This window comes from Ursus maritimus, unplaced genomic scaffold (assembly GCF_017311325.1).
Source record: "Ursus maritimus isolate PB19 unplaced genomic scaffold, ASM1731132v1 scaffold_18, whole genome shotgun sequence".
NCBI lineage: Eukaryota > Metazoa > Chordata > Mammalia > Carnivora > Ursidae > Ursus > Ursus maritimus.
Genome location: NW_024424230.1, coordinates 24576632 through 24588460, shown reverse-complemented (window position 1 = coordinate 24588460; position 11829 = coordinate 24576632).

Below are 11829 nucleotides of genomic sequence, written 5' to 3'. Positions count from 1 at the left end.
AGACTGACAAGTACCCCGTTTCAAACTATTCTGATCCTTTAAAAAAAAAAAAGTTTAGGAGTTCACCAAACTATTGTGAATGAGTTTGATTCTAATCACTTGCTGGCAGGGAATATGGAATAAAATATCTCATTTGCAGTTGTTTATTTCCTGTTGTGGCTTCTATTTTCATCTTTTAGTCACTTTGGTGATAGTAATCAAACCCTAATCATGGTGCAGCCACAAGTCACAGAGACCAAAATAACTCACAGCAGAGTTCTGACAAACAAGGATGGAGTCAGCTAAAGACCCGGCTACTTAATCACTGGCCACTGGCACCCGGCGGTCTGCGGGGGGCTGCCACTTGACTGACCTCCCACTAAGCATCTAGAGGTGGGAGGAAGCCGGAGGGAAGCTGCTCCAAGGCCCCGGGGCTCAGAGCAGTCAGGGCCCCAGAGTGCACGAGGAAGGACAGCAGCCCAGGGCGGAGGACACGGAGGAGAAGCAGGTGAACCTTCCACAACTATCAGGGGAGGGGAAAGAAGGAGCCAAAGAGAAGCCAGGCTTCCTCCTTTAGGGCCTTTTCTCATTTCCAGCGGTTCCGGGAAGAGAGGGGCAGAGAGGCCCCAAAGCTCTTTGGTGGGTGTGTGCTGGTAGGGCTGAGGGCAGGGGTGAGGATTTTCTTCCCGCAGAAGCCAAAAGAAGAAACCATTGAAGAGGCCAAAAAAGTGTTGGAAAAATATCGACATTTCTTGCACAACCGTCCCCTGAAAAATGTGTGAGTGAGCTCTAAGCCTTCCTGAGCTGGCAGCGGGACAGATGGGAGCAATGGCTCACGCACAGAAGACCGCATGAGTGCGGCCGGTGTGACAATCAGCGCTTCTTGGCTTATCTCGGGAGAACGAGAACCTAAGTGAATGAAAATGCATCTAATTCACAATCAAATAGAGAGGCTGTTCGCCCCGACTCATCAAATATTCTTGTAGCGCAGACACGCTGTCAGCTGATCCGTGTAGCACGTGCCAGCATGAGAAGAACATTGTTACGGAGGAACGAGAGAAACATCCACAAAAAGTAAAGATCAAGGACCACAGGGCCATCCCGATACGCAGTCACACACAGATCTGGTTTCCTCCAGGGAGGGGCACTGGATGGCCCACGAACTGAGCAAGGCGGGAAACCAGGGCATAGAACTTTGTGTACTTTGAGGAGTCTTGCACCGTGTGAATGGGTTACTTACTCAAAAAAAATACAGGTTTCATGATTTTTTTTTTTTAAGAAATCCCTGCCTGCTTTTCTCATTTCCTGAAATTTGCTGTTCTGATGTCCTTGTAGAAAAAAGGACTAGTTGGCAAGGTCCCACGTGGAAGTGAGGCTGTAGACAGCTTCTCTCTCGGTGGGGCAGTTACTACAGGAAGGCCGACGACAACAGAGGCCAATGTGTCATCCCAGACGGCATGGGTGGAGGCTGCCTCGTCATGACCCTGGCAAGAGTCAGTGAGGAAACACGCCAGTCCTAATCAAAAGTCATTCTAGATATCAGTCAGGTGCAAGTCCTAACCCGGGACGGACGGCCTCATAAATACTGAAGTCGCGACGACCAGAAGCACAGAAGGGAGTCGGCCCCCTCCGAGAACACGAGAGCTTTGCTTTTTGGAACAGCAGTGTGTTCACATGCCTCTCCATCCATTTAGCCAGCATCGACTCAAGTCGTGGTGCCAGGCACCAGGGGAGACCATGGAGGGATCTGAGGGTAGAACCAAAGAGCCTCACGAAGTGCGTGATCTAGAAGGGGGCTAGAAATGGGAAAAGAGTCAGCGCTCACCAAATGTGACCGAAGCTCCCCCCCACCCCGCAAGAATGCAGGTGCTTGCTCGGGCAATGGAGAACTAAGCCATTTATTCTGTCTGGGAGGGAGGGGTGTCGAAAAGTTTCTCAAAGAAAGAAATACTTCAGACTCGATGGGCTCCGGTGACAAACCAGGCAGAAGTACTCAAGGTGCCAACGGTCACATTCGAAAGGACAACACGAAAGAAAGAAAAGAAATTGTAGTTTTCTGTCCAGTTTGAGCCAGCTCTTCAAAACCCACGCCATGCTTGTCACTGCAAGTGTACGACTTTGTCTAAAACCAGCCCTGAGCCTCAGGAGGTCTGTGATGGAGGCGAGGCCCCTGCCATGGGTGGTGTGGGGATCATCGCCCTCCGAATACAGCTTTTTTCCTTTCTAGGAAGACATGGCAGGCCGCACACCAGAACGTCTGCAGTTACAGCAAAACGTCTCCTCAAATAACTGGAGAAACTTCCACGATCTCCCCTTCTCAGATCAACGGTTGGGCCTCACTTGTGTGGGACTGGTTCGTGTCAGGAAACGATGCCAGTTTCAACACAGGGGGAAGGGAACTTCGGCACTGAAGTAGGCCTCTGACAGCTCGGTAATGGGCGTTCTTAGATAACGCTCTCAAATGCCGAAGACAAAAAATCGTTAGTCCCCGCTGCAGTATAGACAGATACATGATTTGGATGATTCGCACAGGTACTAAAAAATAGGATTTTAAAGACAGCAAAGCAGGGGTGCCTGGGTGGCTCAGTCAGTTCAGCATCTGCCTTCAGCTCAGGTCCTGGGATCGAGTCCCACGCGGAGCTCCTTGCTCAGTGGGGAGTCCGCTTCTCCTTCTCCCTCTGCCTCTGCCACCCCACTCGTGCTCGGTCGCGCGCTCGCTCTCTCAAATAAATACATAAAAATCTTTAAAATAAAGGCAGCAAAGCAGGAAAATAAAAGTTGAGCCTAACTCGGACACACCCTGATGAGCTCTGGAGTTACTCCCTGCTGTCCAGGCTTCAGGCTTGGGGGCGGGGGTGGTCTTCATTTGGGCCTCCATTTTGACCTCAAATTTTCTAGCTGGCTGCTTCTTTCCAGCTTGTCTCTTCTCTTCTCAGGCAGAAGACCCTGAGGGCAAAGCGTCCCCTGATGGGACCAAAACTACCCCCACAAGCTATAAGGACCGCCGGGAGCCAGCAGACCCCGCCCAAGATTGACTCCAAGACCTTGATCGATTTGACCTTTACTGTCTTACCGCTGGTACCCACCCACCTTTGCCCCACCCGGTCCTTGCATAAACCTGAAAGTATTTTCAGCCCTTTGGAGATAGTCTTTGATATTCGTATGCCATCTTCCCGGGATTGGCCCCACGGAAGTAAATTCTTATTTCATCACCCCTCATTCCTCTGCCTTTGGATTTTTGACAGCAGGGAGCGGCTGAACAGGATCTGTTTGGGACCCCCCACAGCCACGTGCTCTTGCACCCCTGTGCCCTGGCTATAAAGCCACACTAGAAACAAATTCCCCCTCCCACCAAAAAAAAAACAAAAACAAAACACAGATTCCCAGCTCCTGGTCGAATTGGATTACCAAATTAACCTTTGCTGTTTTCTGATTCCCTCCCCCCCCACCACCCCATTTTTATCTTTCCCATTCCAGAAGTCATTAGGCGATGAATTTGGTGCTCATTTCTGCCTCGTAAGTGCTGGGTGGGATCGAAGGAACGAGACATCTGGTAATGGTGAATCAGCCCCGGCCGTGTGCAGAAGGGGGGCATGATGTCTGCAGTAGACCAGAAGAGTCATGGTGACCACACATGCTGGTCCTGGCACGTTCTGGGACCCACCAAAGGAGCCCAGCCCCATGAGTGATGGTGAAGGCATTTCTACTGGCGAGGACCTCAAGGAGCAGCAAGGACCCTCAGCCCAGTTTTAGGATCAAGTATATTTTCCTGCCATGACTAGCTTCGAGGCCCTGGGAAAGCCTGTTTCCGCAGTCTGTCTGCTTTCCTAATACAACAAACAGGGAATTAACATCATCTTGTGTGTGCCAGACTTAGTGTGAGGCTCCCAGCACAAAGCCCTCACCCCGGGGTTGCTGGCGGGGCGCGGACACCGCGCCAGCACAAGCACTATGTAAAGGAAGCCGTATAGAGATGCTAATTATCCTGATTACCATGGATTCTGAGGGCGGGGCCGCCCTGTAAGCTCGTTTTGCCTAACCTTCCCGGTAGGAAATGAAATGAAATGAACTTCTACTGGAGTTGGCGATCAGTGTCCTAGGGATAGGGTAATGAAGAAGGAGGCCCTTTTTCTCGTGTCTGGGACTTCGTGTAGGTTTCTCTAGGACCAGTTGGGACAGTGTCAAAGAAGGAAGGCCAAGCATCAGAGTTTAAAAACAACCAACCCAATAAGGCTGGGAAGTCGTTTTCCTAGAATGAGAGAGGGAGAACACAATAAAAAGCATTTCTCGTTCTTTTCTAGCATGACTATGAGTCAGAAATATTTTCCTATTTCCTAGAAATAACTTCGTTGGGAATTATGACGGGCAAGGAGGAGGAAGTAAGAAGAGGGCCACCTTCCCAGGGGAAGGAGATGCCCAGCGGGGAGGGAGGGCGCCCTGCAGAGCTCAGTCCCGGTCCCCCACCAAACCCAGGCTTTCCAGGTAGGGAAATACATACGGTGAGACTTAGCATTGCTTCAGTCTGGCTGTCGGTAAGGGAAGATCAGAAAGCGGCAGTAGCATGAGGTGGGAGCTAGCAGCCAAAGATGCAGAAACAGTCAGATGCCAAGGCTCACCTGTGCTTTGGACGGCAGCCCCACAGAGCCACCTGCTTATGTGACATCTCCCCTTGGATGTCTCAAAGATGAGCTCAAGGTTCTGTCCCAAACAAGGGGTCCTCTTCCCAGAACCTGTTTCTCCTCCAGAGCTCTGCCCTCAGAAAGCCGACCTGCTTCCGTCCAGTGGTGGGAATCCGTCTTTCTCCCTCATTTCATATCCAAACCAGCCTTCAACGCCTGGTCAATTTTACCTTCAAAATGACCGCTCCACCTTCTGCTTTTCCCCAGGTCCTTGCACTGCCACCTGCACCAACGCAGGCCACCAATGCTCTCTGGTGAGTGGTGCACACAGCGCTTTCTTCACTCCACTCTTCCCTAAGATCACTCAACAGTCTTCCTACAACTCTTGGAACAGAGACAAAGTCTCTTCCTTGGCCTACAAGCCTTGGGTGACATGGTACCCCTCCTTCCCCTCTCTGTCACTTCAGTGTCTTCCTTCCACAGCAGGGCCTCTGCACAAGTTGTCTCTCAGCCTGAAATGTTTTTCCCTCCTCTCCTAAGGCTCTTCCGGGCTCCCAGTCTTAGAGATCAGGTCACCCTGCCCATCACTATGCACCTTCAGAGCCCCAGGCATCTCCATTTTGTAGCACTTACAACACCTGAACTTCTAGATTTAATTCTAATTCCTTGGTTAATGACTGTCCTCCAATCCCCAACTGTAAACTCTGTGAGGTCAGGGGCTATGTGTGACCATACCTCAAGCCCTGTGAGAGCATAGACTGGAGACAATTATTGTATCAGAGGAAGCACAAAGCACCCCAGCATTGGAGCCAGAAGTGCTGTGCTCAAGGACCAAGTCCGTCACCGTTGGCTGTGTCACCTAAGACCTCGATTTCCCCATAGATGAAATGGTCTTGAGATCCAATGAGTTAACTTATGTCCAAGAACACTGTAGAGATGGAGCTACAGAATCGAGAAACTCCAATCAGGTATTTCCAAGCCTAACATTGAATAGTTTCTGCTTCTACAGGCTGGTAGACCAGTAAGCCCTCCATTTGTGGAATCACTGCTGGATGCATTTGTATAGTAAACGTGTTATTATTTCATGGCTATATATGCAAATATACAGCTCAGGTCCCTTCCTCTTTTTCTCCTTGAACTAACAAGAGCATATTAAGTACAATCTCATGATGAAGATGGTGAAGAAACTGACACCAAAATAACGTGAAATGGATCGTTTGTTTAAAATTGCACAAACACGGGGCACCTGGGGGGCTCAGTCGTTAAGCATCTGCCTTCGGCTCAGGGCGTGAGCCTGCTTCTTCCTCTCCCACTCCCCTGCTTGTGTTCCCTCTCTCGCTGCTGTCTCTCTTTCTGTCAAATAAATAAATAAAATCTTTTAAAAAAAAATTGCACACACACTCAAATCTTACCTTTAAAAAAAAACAACAAAAGGAAAACTGCCAAAAGAGGCCTAGGAAAACAGATATAGGCTCACTTGTAAAAGCCCCAGAGCCCTCAACTGTTGGCAGGGTTCTGGCCCCGTGTTTGTGCAATTATGTTTCCAAAGGAGTCCCATGTCCCTTGCATGTGCTTTTGCATCTAACAGATCCTGATGGAAAGAGAGGGTGGTCTCAGGCAGTGGGTGGGGTTAGAGATCCCCATCTCTGCTCCTGGCCCTCCTTAGGCTGAAGGGGAAGGCCTCCTCCTGGCACATCAGTCTTCTGCTGGTTCTCTGTCAAGCCAGAGAGACAACAGGCCCCTACTCTGTGAGTACTAAATCCCTCAGGATGCCAGAGGAGGGGGGACACACCCATTCCACCCCCCACCCACCTCCCACCACCCTGCCACGAATCACACTCACCCTTAACCCCAGCCAGCTGTCTCCCAATGTCCTCCACTGGCTTGAGAAATGCAGGGGTAGAAGGGCAGGTTAAATCCCAGCCCAACTGGAAAAATTCAGGCCTCCAGAAGACACTCAACAAATGTGTGTTCTCCTCCTCCTTCTCTCCAGGTAATGGATAGGGACCGCCGGGGGTATTTTCACCTTCCCAGAGAATACGCTCCGTTGCTCCAGAATTCCACCGTCCCCTCTGCCTCCGCACAGCCTTCCAGCCCAACACTCAATCTCTCATGGAATATTCTTGACACTTGAAAGGATCTGGCCAGCACATGAGCCAATGTGGCTGCATTCTTTAATTAATATTTATTGAGTGTCCCTATTAGGTGCCTGGCAAGCACGGTATGTAGCTAAAATATCTATTTCCTTTCCTCTCCAAGAAAGTACATTCCTGGACAACCCAGGAACGCTGACAAGCCAAGTAAAGGAACAGCACACTTTGACAAGAGCAAAACTGAGTTGGGAGTCAGTGAGGGGACAGAAGCAGTACACAGGGGTCAGGAGATCGGAGCTGGTGTCCTTAGGTCCCAAACCGGCTATAGGACACCCAGCAGGTAGTGTCTCTTCTTGTTATCTGTATCTGCACAAGCGTGATTGATAATATCACCCTGTCTGCTTCCTAGGGATCTTGTAGAAACTCGGTGATATCATGTAAGTGATGCCTTTTGAGAAGTTTAATACACTATACGAATTCCAGATGTTTTCCCCACGTAAAATCATTGGTGCCTTTCTTGGTAGACACAAAAATTGACTCAGGTTTAAAAGAAAGGAAACCCAGGGAGGTCAAAATCTGACAAATTCTAGTTTGAGCAAGAGTTTAGATTCTGCAGCTCTGATCCAAACTATGGAAGAGCTGCTTTATTCTTTGAAAAAATACTAAACATGTTTATCTTCAGTTATATGTGTGGATATGTGTAATACACCTCCCCCCACCCACAGACATTTGGAGGAAGGGGAGTCCTTTGGGGTCCCTTTGCAAGAACTGGAAGCTGCATATCTGCAAATGCAGAAAACTCTAGGCAGGTACAATATGAATAAATTAGACCATGAATTGATATAATATAATACATATTAATATAATAGGTGTGCAAACGTCAGAATTTTATTTTCATACAATCCTGGCAGACATGTAAATTGGTATGATCTTTCTGGACAGCAGGAAATAATTTGAATCAAGAGCCTTAAAGGGGACGCCTGGGTGGCTCCGTTGGTTAAGCATCTGAGTCAACTCAGGTCATGATCTCAGCGTCTTGGGATCCAGCCCCAAGTCAGGCTCCCTGCTCATCGGGGAGTCTGCCCCTCCCCCTGTTCATGCACGTGCTTGCGCACTCTCTCTCTTTCTCTCTCTCTCTCTCACATAAATAAGTAAATAAAATCTTTTTTAAAAAAAGCCTTAAAAAGGTTCCTATCAATAGGGGCATCTGGGTGGCTCAGTCCGTTGGGCATCCGACTCTAGGTTTTGGCTCTGCTTGTGATCTGGGGGGGGGGGTGATAGAATTGTCCCACGTCCTCCGCACTCAGCGGGGAGTCTGCTTGAGCTTCTCTCCCTCTCCCTCCCCCTATGCTCCCTCCCCCCTCAAATAAATAAATAAAATCTTTTTAAAAATGTTCCTAACAATAAACAAAATGTGGTCTATACACACAATGGGATATTATCCAGCCATAAAATGGGAGGAACTTTCTGACACGTGCTACAACATGGATGAATCTTGAACACGTTATGCTATGTGAAATAAGCCAGTCACAAGCCTACAAATAATTCTGCGACTTCACTTAATCGGAGGTACTTAGAGGAGTCAAATTCATAGAAACAGAAAGCCAAACAGAAGTACCAGAGGCTGGAGAGAGAAGCATATGGGGAGTTAGTGTTTAATGGGTACAGAGTTTCAGTTTTGCAAAATGAGAAAAGTTCTGGAGGTGGAGTGTGGCAATGGTTGTAAAACAGTGTGAATGTACTTTAATGCCACTGAACCACACGCTGAAAAATGGTCAAGATGGTAAATTTTATGTTATATATATTTCACCACAATTTTTTTTGTTATTTTATTTAAAATTTTTTATTTATTTATTTGACACAGAGAAAGAGAGAGATAGAGAATGAGCAGGGGGCAGGAAGAGGGAGAAGCAGGCTCCCTGTTGAGCAGGGGACTCGATCCCAGGACCCCGGGATCATGACCGGAGCTGAAGACAGTTGCTTAACCGACCGAGCCACCTGGGCCCCCTATTTTACCACAATTTTAAAAAGTTTTCCTAATTTATGACCCAGTAATCCATCTAGCAATGTATCCCAAGGACATAATCAGAAAAGATGGCAAAGATGTTTGTATAAGACTGTTGACTTCAGTCTTATTTTTGAAAAACTAGAAACAACCTAAGAGCAAAATAATAGTAGAATCAGTAAACAGATTAGAGAGCATCTGTTGGGAGGGGCGCCTGGGTGGCTCAGTCGTTAAGCGTCCGCCTGCGGCTCAGGGTGTGATCCTGAGTCCCGGGGGATCGAGTCCCATATCTAGTCCCACATCAGGCTCCTCTGCTGAGAGCCTGTTTCCTCCTCTCCCACTCCCCCTGCTTGTGTTCCCTCTCTTGCTGGATGTCTCTCTCTGTCAAATAAATAAATAAATAAAATCTTAAAAAAAAAAAAAAGAAAAAGAACATCTGTTGGAAAACACCATGCAGCCATTAACAAGCTTGCTTCAGAAGAATATCTCACTACACGGCCAAATATTCGTAGAAAGAAGATTCAAAACCACCTACCTGGGGCGATCTTAATTTTGGAATATGCGTACTGGTATATTTTGCAAGGAAAAAAGATCATAAGAAAACAAACCAGTGGTTATCTCTGGGTGGTAGGGATTATAGATGCATTTTTATGTGCTGCTTTTTATGTTTCCTAATGCTCTGTGATGAGTCTGTATGAATTACTTTCGCATGGGGAAAATGATAAATTAATATGAAAAAGACTTTAGAGCCCACAGGAGTGTCTCTGGATCCCTGCTGGGTCTGGGTTTGCTGAGGCAGTGGTTGGCACAGGCAAAGGGTACGATTCCAGTAAGCTCTCCTGCTGAGGAATCAGACCGGGACGTACACTGTCTGTCTACGAAGCGCCCAGGGCACCGTGCGGATATTTGTGACAAATATTTGTGATTAGGTAACTGTGACTCCACATATTTTGTGCTGCTTTGGGGCATCTGCAGTAGTGTTGCTGAAACTTTGGGGATATTTATATCAGCAATCGCCTAAAGATTAGTTGTCAGAAGTAGGAAAGAAACATAAGGTCGGCTGTGTATTTCATGCTTGAAGAGGATGTGGTTGACAAGTATGATTCATATGGGTTTAGCTAAAATGTCCAAAACAGTCTTCGTTACATGTTAAATAGAGGTATTGGAAGTTGACCAACTGAAACTATAAAATATATTTGAAGAAAAGCTTCCATTTTCAATGGCAACCAAAAAGATAAAATACTTAGGGAAACCATTCCAAAAATATGCATGATCTATACGAAGAAAATTTTCAAACACTACCGAGGACTTGACTAAATGAAAAGACATCCCCTCTTCTTGGGTAGGAAGGCTCAGTGGTACAAAGTTGTGAATCCTTCTCAAATTAATGTATAATTTAACTTGATCCCAATGGAAATGCCAGGAGGATTTAGGCAAGGGATGTGCAGGGGAACTGACCACGCTGACAGACTAAGCTTAGAGTTTAAATGAGAGGCAAACGCCAGGTAAAAATTGAAAAAGCAGGGGTGCCTGGGTGGCTCAGTTGGTTAAGTGTCTGACTCTTGGTTTTGGCTCAGGTCATGATCTCAGGGGTGCGAGATCCTGTCAGGCTCCGCACTTAGCAGGGAGTCTGCTTGAGTTTCTCTCCCTCTGCCCCTCCCCTGCTCACGCACATACACACATACTCTCTCTCTCAAATGAATAAATAAATCTTTAAAAAAAGAAATTGAAAAAGCAGAGTGAGGGACAGGGACGAGTCCAACCAAATGTTAAAAAACTTTATAAAGCTGAGTAATATTCCATTGTGTATATATATACCACATCTTCTTTATCCATTTATCTGTTGATGGACATCTGGGCTCTTTCCATATTTTGGCTATTTTTTTTTTTTTTAAGATTTTATTTATTTATTCGACAGAGAGAGACAGCCAGTGAGAGAGGGAACACAAGCAGGGGGAGTGGGAGAGGAAGAAGCAGGCTCACAGCGGAAGAGCCTGATGTGGGACTCGATCCCGTAACGCCAGGATCACGCCCTGAGCCAAAGGCAGACGATTAACCGCTGTGCCACCCAGGCGCCCTGGCTATTTTTTTTTTAAGATTTTATTTATTTATTTGACAGAGAGAGAGAGAAAGCCAGCGAGAGAGGGAACACAAGCAACGGGAGTGGGAGAGGAAGAAGCAGGCTCCCAGCGGAGGAGCCTGATGTGGGGCTCAATCCCAGGACCCTGGGATCACGCCCTGAGCCGAAGGCAGACGCTTAACCGCTGTGCCACCCAGGCGCCCCTTGATATTTTGGCTATTGTGGACATTGCTGCTATAAACATTGGGGTGCATGTGCCCCCTCAAATCATTATTTTTGTATTCTTTGGATAAATACCTGGTAGTGTAATGGCTGCCATTTGTATCCATGTGGATGGAGCTAGAGGGTATTATGCTAAGTGAATTAAGACAGAGAAAGACAAATACCATATGATTTCACTCATATGTGGAATTTAAGAAACAAGAAGATGAACATAGGGGAAGGGAAGGAAAAATAAAATAAGATAAAAACAGAGAGGGAGACAAACCATAAGAGACTCTTAACTATAGGAACCAATGGAGGGTTGCTGGAAGGGAGGTGGGTGGGGGGAAAGAGGAAATTGGGGGATGGGCGTTTAGGAGGGCACTTGATGTAATAAGCACTGGCTGTTATATGCAACTGATGAATCACTAAATCCTACCCCTGAAACTAATAATACACTACACGTTAAAAAAACTTGAATTTAAATAAAAAATGTTTAAAAACACTATAAAGCTTTATAATTAAAATAATGTTTTACTGACACTGCCATAAATAGAGAGATCCATGCAACATAATTGAGAGGTCAGAAATTGGTTTAAATATATGTGGTTTTGGTCAATTATTTCTCAATAAAACTTTTGAAAAAAATATATAATTTTTTCAAAGAACCCACTTATGGCTTTGATAATTTTCTATGCTACATGTCTATTTTCTATTTTGTTAATTTTCACCCTTTTTTTAGCATTTTCTTCCTTTTTTCTTTGTGCTTAATATGCTTTTTTCCCCCTTACTAATAGAAAAAGACACTTTGGATCACTGATTTTTTGCCTTTCTTCTTCTTCTTTTTTTTTT